This window comes from Mirounga angustirostris, unplaced genomic scaffold, assembly GCF_029215605.1.
Source record: "Mirounga angustirostris isolate CCGP_5_RB_7025 unplaced genomic scaffold, mMirAng1.0.hap1 SCAF_5, whole genome shotgun sequence".
In the NCBI taxonomy this organism is placed as follows: Eukaryota; Metazoa; Chordata; class Mammalia; order Carnivora; family Phocidae; genus Mirounga; species Mirounga angustirostris.
Genome location: NW_026991713.1, coordinates 68,376,225 through 68,401,823, shown reverse-complemented (window position 1 = coordinate 68,401,823; position 25,599 = coordinate 68,376,225). Strand labels below are relative to the sequence as shown.

At 37.2% G+C, this 25,599-nt stretch overlaps 1 protein-coding gene across 2 annotated transcripts in view; it reads left to right on the top strand.

Annotated features, from left to right (window-relative positions):
* Positions 1–25,599, top strand: part of TMEM117 (transmembrane protein 117) — a 502,044-nt gene that overhangs the window by 94,421 nt on the left and 382,024 nt on the right. The gene's annotated exons all lie outside the window — the stretch shown is intronic.

Sequence of the window (25,599 nt, the reverse complement as noted above, 5' to 3'; positions counted from 1 at the left end):
TTTACCAAATATTTTTACCAGCATGCTAAACATGACATTCTATTTTGCTATTAATAGTTTTCTCCCTGTACATTATTTTCTCTATGACATACTTTTTATTTCTATTTTATTTCTATTAATGGTATTCATAATTAAGTAATACATGTTAGATGAATTGAATTGTTAAAAAATGATGTTAGAATGGAAACTCCATGAGGGCAGGGATTTTTGTCTATTCTCAGCACTTAACAAGTGTACTGGGTACATGGTAGGCACTCAATAAATATTTGTTTAATGAATGAGGAAAATAAACTGATTTTTTTTTTCCCACCTAGGTTAATATTATCCTTAAGGTACTGTTTTTTTTTTTAAGATTTTTTTTATTTATTCATTTGAGACACAGAGATACAGAGAGAGAGAGAGAACATGAGCAGGGGGAGAAGCAGAGGGAGGGGGAGAAGCAGGCTCCCCGCTGAGCAGGGAGCTCGATGTGGGGCTCGATCCCAGGACTCTGGGATCATGACCTGAGCCGAAGGCAGATGCTTAACCATCTGAGCCACCCAGGTGCCCCTGTACTGGTGTTTTTATTGTGCTTTTCCATGTGATTTTCAATTAATGAATAGCTTTTAATCTATTTTAGGTCCTCCAAGAAAATTAGTCTTATTATTTTATATATATGTTTATTTCAACCAAAATAAACTTCACAGTTTAAGCATCTTTCTATCGTATTTTTCTACTATGTTTTTGGATGACATTAAAATTGAGGGCTCTCCTCCAAGGAAGACTTGTCATCATTGAGATTGTTCACAGAAAGTGTCCTAGGCTTTGAAACATTCCAAAGGAAAAGCTCAAAAAATGTTTTGAGCAACTAGAAATGTTTTGAAAAATGAAATACTTCATATAAGCTCCAACTCAATGGTTCTTAACCTCAATGGTTCTTAACTCAACAGTCCTTCTGAGAATTTGATATCTGTCAAACATCTGACCCTGCCAAATGCAAATAGCAACATATAACCCAACACATTCACTTTAAGAGATTTATAGGCCCCTGAAAGCTCATTCATGCATTGTCTGTGGTTCTTGGGCTCCAGTTTGGAAACCTGACTTTAAAGGATACCCACTACATTTTCAATCCTCGATCGAGCTCAGGGTCCAGATCTGATTTATCCTCTGCCACAAGAAAGTGCTTTATATTTAATAAATATTGATTAAGTGAAATGATGTGTAGTAATAAAAAAGTCATATTGTTTAATGGTCCTATTTTGAACTTCTTACTGTCCACAAATTCACATAGGTTAATAAAATTTGTGTTAGGTATCTATCCTGTCACATTGTGATGTGAAGAACCTAACTGTGCCCAAATGGAAGGAAGCTAACAGAGTATTTTGATAGAAGGTTGGGGCTATCTGAATGACATTTCCTGGGGAGCTGGACACAAGGGGAAAGGAGCTGCAGCAAGAAGAGGTAAATCTGATCCTGTGCAATGTCACTCTGTTTAAACCTAATATGTGGTTCTCTGGGTTTATGAGTCATTCCAATTATTGCCGCTGTGTGACATGTTGCCATTATAGCTCTCACTATATTCTTTCTAGAAAATCAATACAAATTGGATTTATGCAAGGCACAGAATCACACAATACACTTTGATAAAAGAATAAAGGAAAATGTTGACATCTCCTTTTAATTAAGCACTTCGTTCACTTCCATCATGATACAAGAAAAATAATTATTTGCTTAGAGAAATACAATTGAGAGCAGTAATATTACAAGTGACCGAATATTAAATATATCTTGTCAAGTAGGGCAAAAGGTATTATGAGCTTTTCCATTTATATTAATGCAATTCAGGAGACTTAATTCTCCTGTATGCTTTTGGATGTTAGATATAAATAATCCGAGATGTGAAAGGCAGAATGCTTTATCCTTTCCTTATTTTCTCTGGTGTAGTCTAACATAGACAAAGGATCACCGGAGAAGGCTTTGGCCAAATTCAGTCAATTAAGTGCAAACCCTGATCTACAGCCTGATGTGTAACCAGTGTGTGAGGGGGTGGGGGACGTGGAAGGGGGTTGGGGAGAGGATGGGTTTGGAGGACTTGCTGCTAGGAATATTTTATCCATGGAGAACAAATTGAGTTAGTAAACTTGCTCTTCTTCTGCTTTGGTTTTGCTCCTCTCCATCATACTTTCTCTCCCTCTCAGACCTGCAGGTCTCTGAAGAATCGTAGTGCCATTGACCACTCCTCATTCTCCCTCTGGGTTGTAATCACATTTTATTATTCCTTATCTGTGCTCCAAGTCTAATGAGGTGATTGGATGAACTAATTCCTTCATTTCACACATAACTGTAGAGCTCCTACTGTGTGCCAAGCACTGTGCTAGGAATTCAGTGGAGAACAAAACAGACACAGTTCTGTCCAGTAGGGTTTATTGAGTATATAGTGTCTTTATATCAAGGAGGAGGTGAGGGCAAGGGAAGATTTTTCTTTGAGATGGGAGATGACCCCACTTCACGGTTGCTACTGCCAACATTGCCTCTTTCTTTCCCCTGACTCTATGCTAACTAAACACTCCTGTTTGATCCAGAAAAGACTGCTATGGCCATTATGGTAAAAAAATGGTGGGAAGAGGGTAAGGACTGGGTAAGAAAGAAGGGGAGGATAAATTCATAGCCACTGCTAACTCATTTCCTCTCCCCAGGTGTATTTTGGGCAACCTGATAATGCCCGTCTCTATGGCCATAAGAAGAGGGGGAGCTTGGAGGGAGGAAAGTGCAAGGGAGAGCAGGGAGGAATTTGCTCTTCCAACCTTTTGCTCTTCACTGCCAAATGTTTTCAGTGACTTCATGCCAACACATGAAGCTAACAACTGTGCCCGTATGTTTATGATACGCATCTTTGTTTTCTTAAAAAAATATTGGTTAATTATTAAGCTAAGACAAGAATGTTGTGTAGGATTTAGAAAATACGGTAAGGTTCAAAAAAGAAAAAATTCTCTTGTAAGCCCGCCACCTTGAGACCACCACTGTTAATATTTTGATGTTTTCATATAAACATATATTTATAAAACATGAACTTATACTCTCTGTTCAATATTTACTATGATTCTGCACCCTCCAGGTCATTAAGTATCGTTTATAGATATATCTTAATGGCTGCATGATTTTATCATTTTATTGTACCAGGATATTTGGTTGAACATTTAGGATGTTCATAGGACGCTGCCTTTATTTTGCTGTCTACATCTCTCTAATATGAACATCTTAGTCTGTAAATCTTTCTACAGTGTCAGAAAATACAGTCAACTATCATTGAGTTACTACTGCTAGAATATGCAACTGCTGGGTTTAGATGGTGCTTGAGCTCTCTCTAGCTCCTGGGGCTAAAAAAAGTAAACAATTATCTCTTGCAACTTTTCTACTGCATTACTGGACTCATCTATTCCCTAGCATTGAAGGGGCTAGCCCATGAGCCAGGTAAATTTACCGACAGAGCCTCTGGCTCTTTCTGATTTCTTGCTGGCCTGAAGTAGATCTAAGCTGCTTCTCCGACGTTACAATCTCAATGTTAGAGCCTGCCCCCCACTACTGCTCCTTCCTCGGGTCCATCCTTCTCTCCTGTGACAATTAGATCCATATCAAGGTCTCAGCTTCCTAGAGCATGTTCAGATTATCTGAAATCCTTTAGTTAAGAACTTCTGTGCCCAGTTGTAGATGTGATGAGTTGCATGCAGAGATCAAATCTGATTTATTGATAGGGAGATAAAATAATAATAACTCACCTTGAGTGCATATCATGTGTCAGGCACTTGAGTAAGTGATTTATATAAATCACAATGTAATCCTAGCAATAATCCTATGACGTGGTAATGTTATTACCCTCATTTGGCAGATAGAGAACCCAGGCAGGGAAGGGCTACATAGCTGGCTCTATGTCACCCCAATGGGCAGTGGTTAAACCAGGATACAGCCTTAGTGGTCTGTCTCCTGAACCCTCACCCTTACTCATGATGCGTATCATAAACATACAGGCATAGTTGTTAGCTTAATTTCTTTTTCTTTTTAAGTTCCTGGGCTAACATAAAACCAGAAAGGTTTATAATTCTTACCTGAATTTTCAAACCAATTTTTAAATTTATTTCTAATGTTAGGTTTCTTTTGATTTTTATCAGGCAAAAAGCAAAGATGAGGATTTATAAACCTATAGAATCTTGGAGCTGGAGTAATCTCAGTGATGCCCTTGTCCTATCATTTAGCTGTATAGACTTAGGTTGTAATTTTAGACCTTGCCTGGTTGAGGTTGATTTAGATTTCAGTTCTGATCTCTATTCCAGTTGCCTGGTCTGTGGCAATGAGTCATCCACACCCAGTTTGTGAGATTGATACCTTCGTGTGCTTCTCTGGTGAATAGGGGGATCCTTCAGTTTCTATTTCTGCCCCTCCGGAATACTCTTATCATCAAGGACAGAGCCTGTGATAGAACATAACTGTCAGACACACATTATTTGACAAAAATATTGCCTACATGCTGCCTTAGGACTCTTAGCACAGTGCTGTGATTATGGCTGTTATGAGGGACATCATTCTGCCTGAACATTTCTTTCTTTCTTTCTTTCTTTCGTTCGTTCGTTCGTTCGTTCTTTCTTTCTTTCTTTCTTTTTCTTTCTTTCTTTCTTTTTAATAATTAGCGACAGTGCTCTTTTTGTGTATGCCTGCTCCGTCTGGTCTAGTCCGATTAAAGTTGATGGTGATTTTTGTGTCATCAGCCATCATATTTTTTGTTCCCTTTGTAGAACATCTCTTGCAGGGATGTTGAATACTTTTTTTTTTTTTTTTTTACTTCTTTTTTAACTTGTCACCAAATTGTTACAGAGGTTAACAGCAAAGTTTTTCAGTGCCAACCTCACCTGAAAATTAATCACTGCCTAAACAAAAGGTTATTTCACCATGTTAATCTTTTTGGGCAGCTTTGTGTAACTTAGTTCATTAGTTAATTGGAAGCTACTTCTGATTTTACTTTTCAAGATAAATGCTTTATGGGCTCTAGACCTTTTCTTTGACATTTTTTCCTTTCTTTCCTTCTTTTTTTTTTAAAGATCTTATGTATTTGTTTGCTTGTTGAGCAGGGGGAGGGACAGAGGAAGAAGGAGAGAGAATCTCAAGCACGGAGCCCATCTTGGGGCTTGATCCCACCACCCCGAGACCATGACCTGCGCTGAAACTAAGAATACAACACTCAACTGACTGAGCCACACAGGCGCCCCGTCTCTAGCCCTCTTTATTCTTTTCTTCTCTTGCTTTACGCTCTCTTTTGTTGACTTTACTAACTCTCAAGATTTCACTGATCAGCTCTGGGCTGGTGCAGGTGAGTTTATATCTCCAGGTCCATTATATCACTCATAATATTTCCATGTCTTCTAGGACCTCTCCTTTCCGATATTTCACTGGAACTCTAGATTCATTCTCAGAGTCCTTCCTCCATAGCATCCCTCCACCCCAGCAGTCAGTCTCTGCCTCTTCCTCTTTTCTGTTGCTGCCATTACTATTGACCAGTTTCCTGAACATGAAACTGAAGCTATTCTCGACCTCTCCCTCCCTTATACTCAAGAGGCTATCAGTTACCAAATTTTATAGATTTTATCCTTTAAATGTCTTTGTGCCCCTTCCCCCCCTTTTTTTCATCATGTCAGTTTAAACCTAGACCATTTAAACCATTGTGCTATTTGAGCAGCATTTAAAGGTTCATTCTTTACAATGTAGATAACTTTGTGTAAGTTTCTTTTCTTTTGTTTTAAGATTTATTTATTTTAGAGAGAGAGACAGTGTGTGCGAGTGCATGAGTGGAGGGAGGGGCAGAGAGAGAGAGTCTTCAAGCAGACTCCCTCACTCCACACGGGACTGGATCCCACAACCCATGAGATCATGATCAAGAGTAGACGCTCAACTGACTGAGCCACCCAGGAGCTCCGTGTAAGTTTATTTTCTAAAGCATAATTCAGAGAGTGCCTCTTCTCTCTGCTAGGAAACCCAATTATTCACTGTGTTCAAAATTAAGTATAATACTTAGCCAGATATTTGAAATATTCTATAGTCTGATTCCCTACTTTTCTTTTTGTTCCTATACTCTGCTACCCATATCTTACACTTCAGTTACACTATTGATTTTTGTTAATTCTTCATCTATATTGTGTTTTCCACATCTACACTATTACTCATGTTGTCCTTTGTAACTGGAGTCTTTGGCTCCATTTATAATAAAACTGCCCATATTTTCATCTTTTAATAATAACTTTTTTGATTCTCTTAGAATGCTGTAATCTTTCCTAATTTGAACTCTATAGCATTTCCTGTTTTTTCTGTAGCATTTTTCTTATTGAGCTCTGTATTATTTACATTTGTTGGCTGGTCCATCTGTCTGTCTGTCTGTCTATCTATCTACCCATCCTTATCTACCTACCTCTAGCCTAGAAGCTTCAAAAATGTAGACACATGATTTCCTTTCTGATCATTTTCCTCCAGCACATACATGTACTCAGACAGAGAAGGTAATCAATAAAAATTTTAAATGAATGTGCTTTGCTCATTTTCCAGTGCTTGTTTTCCTTTACGTATTGTTCCTTATATTAAAAAAATATCGTTTGGTGGAAAGAAAAAAAGATTTGGAATCTGACAGAGCTAAATTTATTTTTTTATTTATTATTATTTTTAAAGATTTTATTTATTTATTTGGCAGAGAGATTCACAGTGAGAGAGGGAACACAAGCAGGGAGACTGGGAGAGGGAGAAGCAGGCTTCCCGCGGAGCAGTGAGCCTGATGCAGGGCTCGATCCCAGGACCCCAGGATCATGACCTGAGCCGAAGAGAGACGCTTAATGACTGAGCCACCCAGGCGCCCCTGACAGAGCTAAATTTAGATCCTAGATATCTGACTTAGTAGATATGTGACTTTGGACAAACTATGTAACTCTCTGAGCTTCTACTTTCTCATCTACAAAATGAGGACAATCATACCTAGTGCTTACTGTGACATGTGAATGAGATTCTATGTGAAGGACTTTGGCAAAGATGAGGAGTCAGGGAAAGTTTTGTTTTTTTTTTTCCTTAGTTCTTTTTTCCATTCATTCTTCCTTTCTTCCCTCTGTTCTCATGTATTAAATTTCCTGTACGACTCAGGTGTTAATCATATTTTGTTTGAATGTTATTTACTTTTTGCTTCTGTGTATATCATTTCCCCAACTAAATATCAAATTCTTTGAGAGGAGCAGTTCTTATGTTCACAACAGCAGTTAAGGTTAGACTGTACCTAGAGAGTCACTTAACAAATACTCATTGAATGAATGAGTCCCACCTTTCTGCTTGGTTGCCATTCTTTCCATTCACTGGCTTCCATATTGGCTGCATCTCCACCTCTACCTCTGTTTGGCAGCTTTCCTCTTGTTACCAGGTCCCCCAGATGCCTACTCTCATGCTCACTGTGACCTTTCTTCCTCAACTCTACTGTAGATAGTTCTAAATCTTTCTTTCTCCAGATTTCCAACACTAGAGCACCTCTTGTCAGCAGGACCAGAAAAAAGTGCAATAGAGTCTTTCTGTTGGATTTAACCAGTAAGCCAAATATGTCTCATAAACTTTGGTTTCTTTCAGCACATTTGCCTAGTCTCTCCTTTTCTTTGGTATTAGAGAGTAGTGTGCATGCAATGGATGCTCTTGATAAGAAGGGACATAAATTTAGAGATTGGAACAGTAACTTAATTGTCTGTAAAAGTTAAATATGAATTCCAATGATTTCTAATTCTTTGTTGGAACTTAAGGATATTAGTATGTCCCTGATGCCTAATGCCTTCCTGAAAATAGTCCTACTGGATGTGAAATTAACATGCAGGCAAATCTAGTCCTTATTTGTGCTTTTGGTTTAATTATACTAAACGACATAAATGTGTGGTTTTGTAAGGCAAAGGCATTACAACAGAGTGATAAATGTGGTGAATTTATGTTAACTTGACATTCTCTTATTATTGTGTTTCCTTGGTCTAGAAATCACCTTTGCGTTGATGTTTTCTTGGTCAGGCCATGCTAGTTTGTTAACTTTACCTTTGCCTCATTTCTTTGAATCTTTTTATTGTAACTTCAAACAATCTAGGTAGTTTGCGTGAGTATAAAAGTTGGGACACATGGAAGTGTCTGGATGGTTGTATTTTGTCTTTTTGTGGAATGTTCGGTTATTCTCATCACTGAGTCTTGGGAGGACCTATAAGAAGCACCTCTCTTCTCTGCACAAGTTCTACATAAATAAAGAAATAAGACAGAAATGATGTTTATGGAGACCAAAATATTATCTCTATTCTGAAAGACTGTACTGGAGAATGTGGCTTGTATCTGCAGGCAAGGGAACTCCTTAGTACGAAAATCCACAATTAAGTGGCCTTCCTTAGACTCAGGCAATACTGCTCTGACATACATACCTCCCCTGGAGGAGAAGAACAGAATTTGGGGTGCTCTCCAGGGGACACTCGATCTCTAATGAAAAAGTGCTAAACTACACATACCAATTTTCTTCTTCCATAATGATCAATCAAATAAGTCACTTTTCCCCTGCAAGTGGAGACAGGTTACGAATGACATAACTGATGGAGCATTCCCTACCTTCTGAAAGGAAACAACCTGGACTAGGGAATAGACATTCCCCCCAAGAGTGTTAATCCTCTTGTGATAATCTGATGATTAGAAAAATTGTATGATCAGTTATAATGGATTTATCCCAACATATTTAATACAAGGAATAGTTGAGATTTCAGTTAATGCTTTGTATTTAACGGCTATCTAAAATTTTTTTTTTATGTATTTGTTGTGCAAGCTAGGGTGGCACCTGGTCACACACTGGCAATCTTATAAATATGACACTGATCCCCAATGGGCCCCTGCAGTAGGTATCACTGTTTTATCTTATGTGTTAATGATAAACCATAGTAGCATCTAGCCTGTTACAGTAATATTCTTCACCACCAACACTTCATAAGTTATGACTTTCCTCCAGGCACTGGCAAATAACTATTTCTAAAACTGTACAAGAGACTAATTCAAATGGGATTATAATTGGAATGATTTTCCTACTAATCTCTCTGAAGTTGCTGGTTTGCCTACTTGATTAAATAAAAACATAATTTTTCTGTCATAATTTCAAGTTAGTATACTATAAAAATAGTCAATTTCATTTTGCATAGTCATGTAACTGCATTGAGGACAGCCAGTTCTTTAAAAGTATTGAGGAATATACCAATATTCTAACCACAGATTTTTTGCGCTTTCATCACAGAAAAGTAAATGTCAGTAATATTCAATAGTGGTTAAGTCAGAGAGATACAGTTGTGATGTTTAGGATGGGAAAACAATTTACACTATGTAAATATTAAATATTAAATTATAGCAATCGAGGGACACCTGGGTGGCTCAGTTTGTTAAGTGTCTGACTGTTGATTTCGGCTCAGGTCATGATCTCAGTGTTGTGAGATGGAGCCTCACCTCAGGCTCTGCGCTGGGCTAGGAGCCTGCTTAAGACTGTCTCTCTCCCTTTGCCCCTCCCCCACCTTTCTCTCTCTCTCTTTCTTCCTCTCAAATAAATAAATAAATGCCATTGAAGTTCAGGATAATGGCTATGTTATGTTATTCTTTAATGAAACACTTATAATACAGCCTAGAAGACCATAACACTATATAAGTGTATTGCATTTATTTAATTAATTTTTTTTAAAAGATTTTATTTATTTGAGAGAGGGAGAGAGAGCAAGAGAGCGCACGCATGAGCAGGGGGAGGGGCAGAGGGAGAGGTAGAAGCAGACTCCTGCTGAGGGGTCCTGCTTAGGGCTCGATCCTAGGACCCCAGGATCACAACCTGAGCCGAAGGCAGATGCTTAACTGACTGAGTCACCCAGGCACCCTATAAGTGTCTTTTAAATAAGAACTAAATAAAATAGTGGATTTGGTAAGAGCAGGAATTCAAGCAAAAATGGTACTGTGGATTCTAATGGGTTGTATATTTTTATCTCTTTTCTGTAAATGCAGTTTGTTGGCTATCCAGAGTATGGTGTGGTTCCTTATTTCTTTTGCTTGTTTATTCTTTCTATATCTGAGATAAGTTACAAATTTTAGTGGATTAAAACTCAGAAGCAATATTGTCTGCATGCTTACAGATGAAAGAACTCAAACATCTAAATTATGATGCACTGTTATTCATTTAGTTTGCATAGACACCAATCATCTAAAATAACTCCTGTATCTATTGTTTTATCAGTAATATGGGCGTCAAAACTCTGACTAAAATGATATAAAATATGGTGAAAAATATGACGCATTATGTGAATTATAGTAGAGATCAAAAGAAAATATCATTAGTAACATTTACTACACAAAGGTTGCCCTTTGAAATTATTCAACTATTTCAAGGCTTTCATGCTATGAAAGGTAATTTTCACAAAGGTTCTTTTGCTCTGTCATCATAATGTCAAATATTTTATTAAGGTGAAGTAAGTATTTATACTGTGAATATTTTACTTTTATCTCTATTTTGTGGTCTCTGATCTTTCCTCATAAAATCATATATCATGTTAGATTTTGTTATTTCCATGACTCAAATTTTGAAGTGGCTCCTATTGGCTTTCCGAATAATTATAGAGCCTAGAGTTATTTATTGCTATTTAACAAATTATCCCAAAATTCAGAGGCTTAAAACAAGAATAAGTATTTGTGATCTCACAGTTTTTCTGGGTGAGAAATTTAGAAGCAGCTTAGGTAGTTCTGATTTGGGATCTCTCATGAGGTTAATGTCAATATATCAGGTAGGGCTACAGTCATGTGAAGACTTGATTAGAAGGTTCTCTTTCAAGATGGCTCTCTCAAATGGGATGGCAAGTTGGTGTTAGCTGTTCGCTGGAGCCCTCGATTCCTCACCATGTAGATTTTTCCATAGGGCAACTTAATTGCCCCGACATGACAGCTGATTTCCCCCAGAATGAGCAATTCAAGAGGGAGACCAAAGTGGAAACTGCAATGCCTTTCATAACCTGGCCCTTGGAAGTCACTCACTGTCACTTCAACCATATTTTATTGGTCATATAGACCAGTTGTAATTCATTGTGGGAGGTTACTACACGTGGGATGACTAACAAAAGGTGAGACTCAGTGGGGACCATCTTGGAGATTGGCTACCATATTTTGTAAATGCTTGTTTTGGTTAAAAGTATTGAATTGAGTTAGAGGGCCACATTTATCTGCATAACCCAATGTCAGTGTTTCTTGGCATACCTATAATTTCTAGCCCTCTTTAAAATCTCAAACACTTGTTTCTTGTGGTCCCCGGAGGAATATCATACAGATTGATGAAGTAATCTGTTATATTCTATTGTAGCACCCTCTTTTTAAGTCCACTGCCACCGTTGGTGGGGGAGGGTGCTATTTAAGGCTGGTGTCTCAACACTGCTACAGCTTCAGGATTTCATCTGCTCAAGGTTGAGATCCATGCCAATGGTAAGGTTTCCCAGTGCTTCCAAATTTGTAAGTTCTTAATCTGCTAAAAAAAAATAATGAATTCTATGAAATCATTCTTATTTCAGATTTGTTCTTATTTTCACCTAAAAGTGGAAAAAATGTCTTTTTTATACCTCTGAATGATGTATTTTATTCCTAAATACCCTAAGGGTATGTCCCTATGTTTCGTAAGGCTTAAGACCTGGATCCATGGGCTGAACTTCACCATAATATGTATCCTCATGTACTTTAGATACAATACTGTTTTGCCTATTTTATTTTATACCCAGCCAGAATACCTCAAGAAAATAAATTATTGAAAATATTGGAAACTTTTTCTTTCAGTTCTTCAGACCTGTCTGAATCCCAACTTTAGGCTCAAACTAGCCACCTGCCACGTATGCATAACACAGCACATGTTAAACACATGTATCCCCAGTATTTTTATCAGCTGTGTAAATAATAGTTGTTGAAAAGATAATGAAGTTAGAAAATTGTCAATCTATAGACTCATTAAATGTATGTTTATAAAGATATAGTATATCTAGAACTTGGTTTCATATATGTTAGATTTATTCAATGAAGCATGTCAAGGAACCTTTGTTACTTCAGTGGAGTAATTCAGTTCAAAATTGGCAGCGTGAATTTCTTTCTAAAACCCAGTAGAAGCACCCAGGAAGTTTTAGTCTTTAAACACTTACTGGCATATCACTCTCATTTATGGACAATTGTTTTTTTTCCAACATTTTACGTGAAGTGCTATATAACTTGATTCAATACTCTTTTTCCCCACTTCCAATTGGATTGTTTCTTCTAAACTCTTCTTGTATAGAAATTCAGAAACTGCAGTACTTAAGTTGTTCTCAGAAATATTTTCATAAGCTATGAAATTCAGGGTGAGAAAAAAATGAATCACATCTGAATTTCAGGTTCAAATTAACATAATTCTAGTACTTTTTAGTGTCTTCCTTTTTCTTCATTAGTCTAGTCAAAGATTTATCTGCTTTATAAAAACAATTTTTCTACTTTGTTTATGGTCTGTATTTTATTTTTTGCCTTCAATTCATTTTTTTGCTCTTATCATCTTTGTTTTGCATTCTGTGAGTTTACTCTCTTTGTTCTTTTTCTTCTTAAGTTTGATATTTCCTTATATTCAGACTTTATTTTGTAGTAGCAATGGAAGTAGCAAGCAATTTTTTTTTTTTTAGGTGGTGGAGGCTGATTGAATTTTGTTCATTTGTTTGTTCTTTCATCTTTCTGTCCCTCTTATACATCTCTATTTAGTGTGTAAGTCATGCATTCAATGGCCACTCTTTTAGTGGCTACCCTTGCAATTTCATTATGCATATTTAAAAATCTAGCAAGTCTCCAGCTAATCAGTGTCTTAATCACCTCCCAAATGATGAAAGTTCTTTAGAACATTTTAATTAGATCAACCTCTTCTTACTTATATGGACTTGTTGTTCAGTATTCTAGTTCTTTTTTTTAACCCACAAAGTAGACATTGACATTTTTATTATTTTATACAAATGATGTTTGTTTAGATTTGATAATGCTGATCAGTTTCTTTTCTCACCATTCCTTTTTGTCTCAGGTATTTCTACAGAGGTAATTTCTGGAGTCAGTTTCATTTTCCTTGAAGTGCAACCTTTAGAAGATTTTTAAATAAAGATATATAGGGAATATACTCCCTCAATTTTTATGCTTTAAATTTTTTAAAAATCTTTCTGACAGTTGTCTTTTAAGTAGAATATTTAGTCCATTTTCACTTATTAATTACCAATATATTTGTGTTTAAATCTAGCAGTTTGTTATGTGGTAGCTTTTGGTTTGCCTTATCTTTCCTAAGTTATTTTCTCCTCCTTTTTGCTTTCCTTTGGATAAATTAAATATTTTTTATATTTTATTTTTTCTCATTCTATTACTTTGTTAGTTATATTATTTTTATTCTTTTAGTGATTATCCTGGAAGGTAAAACACACATAATTGACTTACTAGAGTTTATCTTTAATTAATATTGACAACACTTTACAAGAACTTTACAGCTTTTAGGGTGCCTGGGTGGCTCAGATGGTTGAGCGTCTGCCTTCGGCTCGGGTCATGATCCCGGGGTCCTGGGATCGAGTCCCGCATTAGGCTCCTTGCTCAGCGGGGAACCTGCTTCTCCCTCTGCCTCTCTCTCTGTGTCTCTTATGAATGAATAAATAAAATCTTTTTTTTTTTTTAAGATTTTATTTATTTGACAGAGAGAGACACTGAATAAATAAAATCTTAAAAAAAAAAAACTTTACAGCTTTTAACTCTATTTACCTCTTTCTATCTTTTGACCTACTTTTGTCATAAACTTAAATTCCACATGTGTTTTAAATCCTAAAAGATAGTCTTATTGTTATTTTATTTTATTTTATTTTTTTAAACTTGGGAGAATTTTTTTTTTTTAAAGATTTTATTTATTTATTTGAGAGAGAGAATGAGATAGAGAGAGCATGAGAGGGGGGAGGGTCAGAGGGAGAAGCAGACTCCCTGCTGAGCAGGGAGCCCGATGCAGGACTCGATCCTGGGACTCCAGGATCATGACCTGAGCCGAAGGCAGTCGCTTAACCAACTGAGCCACCCAGGCGCCCAGTCTTATTGTTATTTTAATATTAAGTAACTTTATGGGGGTATAATTGACATACTGCACATATTTAACTGTATAGTTTTATAAACTTTGACATATGTATCCATCCGTTGCCACAATCAAGATAAAAGTTTCTTTATGAGCTTTGGTAATCCCTTTCTCCCATCCCTTCACACCTTTAGGCAATTACTGTTCTATTTAATTTGCATTTTCTAGAAATTCATATAAATGGGATCACATAGTATGTACATATGTAACTGCTAGTAAATCTATGGTTATTAATTTCAGTTGTTATTTTCAGACCTAGATATTCCAGTTGATTTTCATGAATAGTTTCCAGTTCTTTGGTAAAATTCATAGTCTTCTCATCTATTTTCTGGACCATATTGATTATAGTTATTTTGACTTCTATGTCTTAGAACTCCAGTATGTACATCATCAATGAGTCTGTTTATATTGTCTTTTTTTTTCTCTTGAATTTCACTGATTTTTCTTGTCTTGTTTCCTTGTGTGCCTATTTTTTTTTTAACTTGAATATCAGAGATAACATGTGAATAATTTTAAAGGTTCATGATGATCTTCCCTAGGGAAAATTTAGTTTCTCCTGGTAAGCAGATAGAAACTGGGCTTCAGGCTTTCTTTGGGTTGGTCTGTTTCTGGTTTGTCCTTACTTCTAGGATATAGTCCTTCATGTGTCACAGTTGACACTCCGGATTTTGCTCAGAGTTCTTCTACTTTGGTGTATCCTGAATTCCAGTTTTTATTTCCTGAGCATCATGAGACTGCTAAAATCTATGCTTAGCTTTTTTTTCTTATCAGCTGTTCTTTGCTTGGTTTTGACTCTTACCTACATAGTTTAGGTGTCAGCAAATGCTCTGTGGGAAATTGTATTAGATGTTTGGGCTCACTTTTTGGGTTTCCCTTTTTCTGATATTTTGATTCTTCATGTCATGGTTGCATTGGGAGCCCTGAATTTCAATTTCTGTCTCTGACCCACTCAGACTGCCTCAAACTCTAGGCCATAGTTTTCCATGTGGTCCCTGTGTTTTTCCAGGATTTTATTCTTTATCTTTGATTTACTGTAGCTTGAAAATGATATACCTAAATGTAGAGTATTGTTTTGTTTTGCATTTATCCTGCTTGATGTTTCTTGAGCTTCCCAGATCTGTTATTTGATGTCAAACATTAATTTGGGGAAACTCTCAGTCATTATTTTTCAAATATTTCTCCTGTTCCTTTTTCTTTTTCTTCTCCTTCTAGTATTCCTGTTACACATATGTTATACCTTTTCTAGTTGTCTCACAGAGTTTTGTGTATTCTCTTCTACCTTTTTTGGTCTTTTTTCTCTTTGGTTTTCACTTTTGGAGATTTCTATTGAGATATCTTTCAATTCAGAGATTCTTTCTTCAGCATGTTTAGCCTATTAATAAGCCCATCAAAGGCATTCTTAATTTCTGTTTCAGTGTTTATCTCCCACATTTCTTTTTGGATCTTTCTTAGGAAATCCATTTCTCTGCTTACATTTCCTAGCTGTTCTTGCATACTGTCTACTTTATCCATTAGAGCCCTTAGCTTATTAGTCATTGCTTTAAATTCCTGGTCTGATAATTCTAATATCATTGCCATGTCAGGTTCCAATGCTTACTTTGTCTCTTCAAATGGTGTTTTTTGTTTTCCTTTTAATATGCTTTGTGTTTTTTGATAACTGAACATGATGTACCAGGTAAAAGGAATGCTTTAGCAATGTGGTGGTGAGGTATGGGGGGAGAAGGAGTGTTCTATAGTCCTATGATTAGGTCTCAGTCTTCTAGTGAGACTCTACTTCTGGACTGTGAACTTCAAAAGTACTTACTCACCTCTCTGCCACTTTAATTGGAAGAGGATGGCTAGAGTAGGCTGACCTTTCATCCAGGTCAGAAGGCTCTGACAGATAACCTCAGCAGGTTGGGTTTGGTTTCTCCAGTATTTACTATGGGATCCTGGTTGAGCTTCTAGAGGTAAAAATTACAAAAGCATGAGGCCTCTGCTATGGCTGTGTCTTCCTAGAGTTTTTAGCTTCTACACTGAGCCTCTAGCAATTTGTTTATTACAGTTCAAGTTTTCCTACCCCAGCACTGATTCCCAAGGCAGTTTTCATTTGTGAGTTTCTGCTCTGGTAAGCTCCTTCTATTTGCTGTCTGTCTATCCAATCTTGAGGGGCAGTAGTTTGCCCTGTGTCTTCACCTCTCTTACAGGTCCTAGGAGACTTGTTCATTTTAAAATCTGTTCAGCTTGGTACTTGTTGTTAGGATGAAGTAGTGATTTCCAATCATCTTATATTTGGAAGTGGAAACCTGTTATGAATTTTTAATATCTTTCTTCAGTAAGTTTAAAAATGGAATCTGAGGGCGCCTGGGTGGCTCATTTGGTTAAGTGACTGCCTTCGGCTCAGGTCATGATCCTGGAGTCCTGGGATCGAGTCCCGCATCGGGCTCCCTGCTCGGCAGGAAGTCTGCTTCTCCCTCTGACCCTCCTCCCTCTCATGCTCTCTGTCTCTCATTCTCTCTCTCTCAAATAAATAAATAAAATCTTTTTTAAAAAATGGAATCTGAAGAGAAAATAGCAAGTTTGCGAGTACAAGAGACCAGTCTGCAAGAGTCAGAGAACTTATGGGAAACTATGAATGAAAACCAAGTTCATAGAAAGGAAGAGTCAATGAGACCTGGATACATGAATGCAGATAATAGAAATACAAAAATTTTCACCTCTGGCCTGGTTTTGCTTTCCTAGCATTTATGGTTGTGGGAGGACCAGACCCACTTGTCCCCTCTACTCCATACATGATCAGGAGCTAGTGTTCAAGCCTTGTGGACAATCACCTTGTGATTGATTACAATTGCGTCAAACCATGGATCAGCCTACAGGGGATTAGTCTTGCCAATTCAATGTTTCCTTTTTAGCTGGATTAATAGAATGCCTGAAATCAAATGAAAACTTACTTTATTTTAAGATTTTATTTTTATTTGACAGAGAGCGAGAAAGCACAAGTAGGGGGAGCAGCAGAGGGAGAGGGAGAAGCAGGCTCCCCGCAGAGCAGGAAGCCCGATGCGGGGCTCAGTTCCAAGACCTTGAGATCATGACCTGAGTCAAAGGCGGTCACTTAACCAACTGAGCCACCCAGGCACCCCAAAAACTTATTTTAAAAGTATATTATTGTTTTTCAAAACTGATATCAATATAATGATGAAAACATAAAAATTTATTAATAGTGGTGATTACATTAATTTTTTAAAAATAGGGAGCTATATTTTCTATCCTGTTGCCCATTTTGAAATACAAAATTGTGATAAGTACAACCTCTAACATTTCTGAACATATTTTATAAATTTTTACTTTTTTGATGGGTTTGGATCTTAAAAATGCTATTTAGGTTGATTTCACCCGTACAAGTCTAGAAGATATAGAACAAATTGATTTCATTAAAATTACAGGATATTATAATACTCAATATGTATATATATCATATATATCATATATGTATAATTTATATGTTTAAATTAAGTGTGCTGCTAAATCTTAGGCTACAAGCTAAGATGTAATGGTAATTTAGTATTCTTTTTATTCAGTGGCTATTTTTTCCTTAACAGGAAAAGCAGTAGATAATAATAAATGAATACTTTGATTTCCTTTTGGGATCATACTTTTTCACATTGAGCAAATATAAGCAATTTAGGTCAGTTAATCCTAAGAACAGTCTAATGAAAAAGCCATATTATTACAGTAAAATATTTCAACTCTCTCAATAAAATGGAAGGTTTATTACTGTTTTTTCTGTGGAGAATTATTTATGTCAACATGTGTTTATTTAGTGGATATATACTTTACTTAAAGTTTGTAATATGTACACTTTTGAAGTTGACATTACACTCTAGGTCTGAAAACACCATCATTTATGCTGGGTATCTAACCAAAGTCTTATTATTATTATTATTATTTTAGAATCTCTTTTGAATTACACATTGTAATACGTATTTGTAGTATTTTATGGGATTATATTTCAATTCTCAATATTTGGTTTTCTGTCAAATTCAGTGACTAGCAAACATTTTGTGTGTAAGCTCCTATTCCTAATGTGAAGAAAAACCATCTATTCAATGTTTTTTAAATTCTCTTTGTACACTGAAATAGCAAGACTTGATCTGAATATTAATAGAATGGCACTCTTAGGGTACAAAATTTTATGATCTTATACTTTATATAATGCTACATTTGTCTAACTAGAACATCCTTTCTCCCTAATGATATTCTGCTGTGTTTTCTTAGACAATTTTCTTTGTTAATGTCCCATCCACGGACTGTTTCATTTTAGTTATTTTTATTCTGTTGCCATTTTTCAATTAGTAAATCTTAAAAAAAATCATATCATGTCATGTTCCTATAAACTAGAAATTAACACAAATCACCCGTGTATACTTCGTATATTTATTTTAGTCTGATTGGAAGTGAAGTTCAATTACTATTGAAATGCTTTGATCCAATTTTATTCTCTTATTCTAGACATAAGAAATAGGATTTACATTATTGTGAAATGTTCCCATATAAAGTGTTAAATATTAAGTTGGCCTTTAAGGAATCTTATCAGTGTGTTACTTTAGCTTCATTTTATACATGAGAGAGGCATACAATGACAGATAAAACATAAGGAGGAACATTTCCTCTTTTTCTCTCAGTAGGTAAGGATTTCTCTTTTTAATTTGAAGTATTTTGAGTTAGCAGACTACAGTAATCTCTCACTGACTAAACAAATCCTACAACCCTAGAGTTGTACAGGATCTTAAAAATCATGTAATCCAACCCTTTAAACAATACCTGGCTAGTGGCCATTCCTTCTTATCTGCACTGAAGGGAACTTATTATTTCCTGAAAGAGTACGTCCTATAAACTCTTGCTGACTATGACTCTAATATATGAAATATTTAACAATGAAGATAACTACCTGGAAGAGATCATCTCTGACCTGCATGTTAAGGCCCACAGGATATGCAGGAGGAGAGTGAGCAGGTGACTCTTTCAGTCTGAAGCTTGGGAGGAAAAGTTTATGCTGGAGATATTGGATATTAAACCCATAACAGTGGATGAGATCATGTAGTGAAAACTGAGGACAGACAATGGGGAACATCATCATTTATGGGACAAGTAGAGGAGATGCCCAAAAAGGTGACTGAGAATAATCAGGAAAGTAGAAAAAGAACGAGGAGTATTTGGTGTTTGAGAAGCCAGGGAAGTTACTGTCAAAAAGGACAAGCGTGAACAACTGCTCTGTCAGATGCAAAAGAGATGTCCTGTAAATTAAAGGGCAGTATATTTCTACAGGATTTGGCATTGTGGCATTTGCCAGAATGATTTCAGTAGAATGTTTGCATTGCAAGTAAGATCTCAGGGAGTGGGCATGATGCATATTACTTTTTCTCAAAATCTGGACAAGGGAAGAAGAATGGATGACAGTTCAAGGACATGGGGTCAAGAAAGCATTGCTTTTAGGATGGACTTAAGAGGCTTTAGAGGCAGAGGGAAGAGAACCAGGAGAGAGAGAGAGATTTGAAATACAAAGGAGAGAAAAGAAGGCTGATGGGCCAAGGCCCCAAGAGAGGGGAGGGTATGGTTTTAAGGAGGTACATGTGGGTCCTTTGGTGGGATGAGCACTGCATTCTCTGAGAAACAAGGGAAGGAAGTGGGGATAGATAAGCGGATGCATGTGAGTGGGCAGGAAGTTGAAGGAAATCATATTTGGTGGCAGCGATATTTCCTTGTGGTTGGGCCAAGGTCATAGTCTGAGAGTGAAAGAGGCTTAGTAGGAGCTTTGAGGTAAAATGTGAAATGGATGCTGAGGAGAATGGGAAAGAGATTGACGAGTACAAGGAAAACTATTAATATGCAGGACTGCAGTAGCTGCTGAAATTGGGGATCATGATTATGTAGTGGCTTATTAATCTACTCGTGTAACTTTTTTTCACAGCAGTTTACCGAAATCAGAGAAAGCAAACTGTAGTGTTGAATCAGAGTTGGGGTTTTGCAGGGCAAACATAAGGCAGGTATGGGGTGCACAGGAAATAAGGGTGTTGAGGAAAAGAATTTTGATAAGGAAACAAGTTTCATGCTATATAGAGCTCAGGAGGTGGCTAATAGATGGGGAGAAAACGTGGAGGAGGTGAAGGTCAAAGAACATGGTGGGTTCCATACGGCACAGAGGGTGGGTGTAATTGCCAGATCTGCAAAGATGCAGGATTTTAGCCATACGGTGGAATATCTTTTTTGTTCATTTGTACACTGTTGCTCTATATTGTATTGTGTCCCTTCATTGTTGGCAGTTGGACAGCTATTTATCTAAGACATGCTACGTGCCAGGGCCATGGTGATACCAGTGGGGAAGAAGACAGCTATGGTCCTCACTGTGTTGCAGTTTATGGATGGATGTGGCACACACAAGTAGACAATACATTATACAAAGCCTTGGGCCTTAGGTGTTCTGAGGTTGAGCTGTGTGAGCTGTGTGAGCTTGCCAACAAGATATATTTCCCCCCATATTTTACTTATAGAATTTTTCTTTTGGAAAATGTGTGCCCTTTCTTGTGAGCAGGTCTTAATTCTCCTTCTAGAATCTGTCCATCAGAATTTAATGCAGTTATTGTAGCATATATTCTGCTGGGTACTTGGGATATAAAGACTAAGAAATAGATTCCATGTGGATCATTTTAAGACCCCCTACCCTTTTTTTTTCCTTCTCTGGGCCTTTGATCCATTGGTCATCTTCTATCTGGTAAGGTAATGTTAGCTTCAGTAATAGAAATCTCCAAAATATATAATGAGTGCATCTCAATTGAATTTCTCACTCATATAAAGCCAAAACTTGGCAGGTACCTTTGATCTAAGCAGTGATTCAAGGACCAGGGATCTTCCATCCCATGGTTCTGCTGTTTTCAACAATGTTTGCCATACTTGATTTACATTTGTGGATCAATGTAGTACTAGGTAATTAACTTAATCTGGCTCTAGGAGTGTAACATGTGACATAGGCTTAGCTAATCATTGCTACTGGTGATTGGTTCAGTACCCAAAAAGCTCACTGAGAGTGAGTCACCTAACTTTCTTTAGAAATAGTGGGGCAGAAGCATTATGTTTTCCTCCCTGGACAAAAATGAAGGCACATTACTCAGGATTTCTACAGTCATCTTGGGACTACAAAGGATATGTATGAACACGTTGGGGGAGCTGGCTACGATGGAAAACTATTAATATGCAGGACTGCAGTAGCTGCTGAAATTGGGGATCATGATTATGTAGTGGCTTATTAATCTACTCGTGTAACTTTTTTTCACAGCAGTTTACTGAAATTAGAGAAAGCAAACTGTAGTGTTGAATCAGAGTTGGGGTTTTACAGGGCAAGCATAAGGCAGGTATGGGGTGCACAGGAAATAAGGGTGTTGAGGAAAAGAAGTTTGATAAGGAAACAAGTTTCATGAAACAAGTTTCATTTCTTCACCTTGAAGAAATCAAGCTGGGAAATGGAGATAAATCAAGCCTTGTTTGAGTGCTGGATCAAGCCTTGCTTGAAGTCATTTCATTTCTTTAGTTAAACTAAATCTATACTATTTTCTGAACATACATGTTAAGGAGAAAGTTATGTTTTTTTTTAGGGAATAAACATGTTTGTTAGAAAATGTGAGAAGCCAATAAATAAAAGACTCCTTATAATTTAAGCTGGTTTTTAGTTTTTTCTTTTCTTTTCCCTTCCCCTCCTCCCTCCCCACCCCATCCTTCCCCTCCCCTCCCCTCCGCTCCTTCCTTCCTTTTTTCCTTCCTTCCTTCCTTGCTTCCTTCCTTCCTTTTCTGTTACTGGCAACAGAGAACATTCTTACTGCTATGTGGAATGCCTGCTATTCCAACTTTGACTACAACCAGCTTTTGACCTCAACAAATTAAAACATTTTAATTTGCTGTAGATTACATGTTTGTCTTACATATGTATCCATTATGTACATGCAAATATACATTGTGTATATGGCTGGCTACATCATATATAGGAGAGTTTGGAGCAGGAGGCTTAATGGATAGTGGTATTAATTCAGTTTGAAGTCCTCTTGAGGAAAGTGCCACCTTCATTTGTCCTTTTATATTTCCTGCTCAGGGTCTTATGTGTAATGCCACAGTTTTTCCTCTATATCATATAAATCTTGCTCTGATTCCTGCTTACCAAGGCGAGCAGAGAGTACAATACTGGTAATTTTTCACCTTATCTTTTTTTATCACTAAAATTTAAAATAGTCCTAAGGCTACAGGGGTCCTGGAAACAAATCCCTCAATCTGTATTTACCTGTTCCCTGCTTCTTCTAATGCTGCTTGGGTGATGGTCTTCGGCCCCCTCTTTGGCGCTATGGTACTGGTTAAGAGGTTGTTGGTTTGCAACCTTGGGAATTTCTCAGGTAAAATCTGACACTGGCCCCCACCCATGGAGGGCAAGGAGAGACCGAAGGAAGAGTCAGGCACCTCCCGGTTGGGAGGTGGTGGTTTTAATAAGCAAGAGAACATATACGAGGCTTGCCTTCGGTGGCCATAAGACAAGTAGATCTTTGCACTTGCCCACTACAATCTTAAAATTTGTATAGAGGTCTCAACGGAGTTCAGTCACTTACACCGTCTGGACAGTTGCAACAACTCATTGCTCTCTCAATACTGCATTGTTAAAAATAGCTCCCATGGTGGGAGTGGTGGATAGAACGAGCATTCCAATAACAGGGGAAGGGGTCAGGAGCCTCCGATTGCCTAGGTCTGGCTTGAGGGTCACCTGGTCATCATGTCCTCTCGATGATATCCTCCAACAGTTGTCTGGGTCCTGCCCAGGTTGTTGTGTTCCTAATGGAGGTTGGTGGCTGTCCTACTGGCCTTATACCCTAGGGGCTAACTCAGTCTCCTTACCTGACTTTCAGTGCCATGACCCTTGATACTGGCTTTCACCACCATCCATTAAATCAAGTCCAAATGATGTTCTGCCACCTTGGAGGCCTAAATCTTCGTATCCTCCATGAACCTAGAAGCCCTCGCTCTATCGAATCCCTTGCTTTAACAAATTCCCAGGAGTAGGGCTACCCCCGTCTCTTGCGTGGAAGTACAGACTCTTCTTCTTTGCCTCTGAGATTGCTTAGTTTATTTCTTTGTTCAAGTCTTCCTTGTGAGAACCACACTTGAACAAAAGGTACCCAGAACACAGGATAAAAGTCTGGTTGTGAGGTAGAAAGGAAATATTCCTTTTTATTTTGCCGATGAGAACACAGCAGCAGAAATCCCCCCAAGAAACCAAGCAGTTTGTCCATACTTCTCCCTATTACACTTGCCTCTTTTTATTTTCCACTACATATGTGGGGTCATCATATATTTTTAAATATGCTTTTAGATCATTAATCTTGCTAGAATTTTATAACATCTTACTGGCCTTAAACCCACTGTATTTCCAGGAAAGATTCTGAGGTTTTAGGGCATTTCAGTTGACTTTAACCAGCATTTGTAACAGCCAGTCCTTGTGTCTTCCAACACCTCTATAGACTCGTGTACCATCTTAATGCTTCTGCTTGTTCTAAGATTCATTTTCCAATTACCTTGACCTTATCAAAGGTGATGGTCCATACAGTCCAAGACAAATTTTATTAATATAAATATACACTCATATTCATAAATATATCTATGGTTAAAATAAAAGTCACTTATGACCTTGTCGGGAATGTACCCACCTTCTCAGTGATGCCCTTTTACTCTTGTTGACCTATAGGACTGTCTTCACTCAGTTATTTACTGAAACTCCTCTAAAGGAAAGTGTGATAAAATTTTGAATTCTGTGATCTACAGAGAAGGTGGCATATAATTTATTACCCAAACCAGTACACTTAAGAAATGAAGGGGGCATTCTGAATAATTATGTCAGGACAACAGTGATAAGCCACTGTTGTCCCAGGCAGACCAAATATATGGTCATATTATAGGGAGAGACAACACATTTTCGTGTGACATCCTCAGGTAACACCGAGGTTCCTGATCTGATTAGCTTGGTGAGAAGTCACTTACGCCAGCAGCCAACTGATGGCAATCTATGCATATGTGTTTCTAGCAATAGGATGGACACCCATCCATTGGGTGGATGTTAACCTTGAAGTAACTTATGGGGAATTTTTATAATGTGATTCGACTGAACGTGGGAGCCACACCAGTGGTGTCCTTCATATATTGCAACACTTTTATTGTGCGTCACAAATGAATTTCAGGCCTTGTTAACCTGCCATTTTGTTCTAATGACTCTAATGACTGAAATTAGTGCCAGACAATGAGCTTGGCAATGAGAGCGTAAGTGGTACTGTCACGTTTCCCTTTTTACTAACTTCGTGTTATTTCAGCCAGTGCACAGCTAATCTACTATGTTTTATTTGCAAAGCACTCTTCAATCACCAGCATTATGATTTGACTTTTAAAGCACATCCATTAGTAATTTTTTTGACATATGCATATGTTAAGAAGGAAATTCACATTTAAATTTTCAAGGAACTCTAATTGCTGGTCTTTGCTGTTCTTCAGTCTACACTGCTGAACTAAATAAATCTTAGTTTGAAGCTGAAAGGACTTGAAGCTAAGGGAAACTTGAACAAAGAGAGCCCATGAGCCTGAGATAAGATCACATTTTCATTAATCACCCAAATAATGATGGACTTCAAACACCTTTCTACCTTGCTCTCAGCTGTATCTCTAGTACCTAGAACCATGGCTGACATGTCATCAGAACACATTCAATATTTTGCTCAACAAATGAATCATATTCTTTACAGTTTGCTTTATGATATTTATGGCATGAGTGTTTTACTTTCAAGCATTCTGTGCTTAATATCTATTTATCATATTCCTGACAACGTATTGTGTGGAGACTTGCAGATCTCTGGTTTTCCATAACTATTGATTCAGTTTATCAGCAAGTTCTGTGAAGTTGTAATTTGCTCTGCTAGTATTGTTTGCTTCAGTAGAGAGTTTTCCATGTTCTTCTTCCCTTGACTTTCAGATTTGCCCTTTGCTTCTCTTGCACAGGCCAAGAAACCAGATGATGTAACCAAATCTCCTTTTTTTTGCTCTATTTAAAGTTTTGGCTAGTGTAAAGTTTCTGGTTTCCAAATGAAACCTAAAGTGCTATTTTAATAAAAGTGAGGTACAAGAAAATCTTAGTAATTAAATCTTAAAAGATTTTTTCCTATCCTCAGTAACCTACATGAGAGCTACTGTCTATCCCTAGAGAGACAATTTCCAGATGGAAATATGTATATCTTTTTCATAGCCTTGACATATCATGAATAAAAAGGGAATATTTTCTCTGGTGAGAAATTCTATTATAGGATTTAAGGCCTACTTTATTTTAATTGTAGTTTATATGTGTGTATCATCTCCCTTATCATTATTTAGATAACTTTCTCAGGAAT